Below are 234 nucleotides of genomic sequence, written 5' to 3'. Positions count from 1 at the left end.
GAGTTAGAGCTTTACATTTGAATAAGAAAGAGGAGGACACGACAACAAGGAGGAAGTGATGGAGATAGGGTAAAGATAGATATAATGAGTTGAAAGATCGAGATTAGAGAGACACAGGGAGGAATAGGGAGGCTGAAAGCATGGCCTCTTGCTGATTTTCTTTAACCCAACTCTGGAAAGAACAAATGTATATAATGTGTATTGGGTGTGTGTTGTATGAGTGTGTGTGTGTGT

The sequence above is a fragment of the Morone saxatilis genome, unplaced genomic scaffold, assembly GCF_004916995.1.
Source record: "Morone saxatilis isolate NCDOM2014 unplaced genomic scaffold, NCSU_SB_2.0 Contig17, whole genome shotgun sequence".
NCBI classification, from domain to species: Eukaryota; Metazoa; Chordata; class Actinopteri; family Moronidae; genus Morone; species Morone saxatilis.
Note: the sequence above shows the minus strand (reverse complement) of the source record.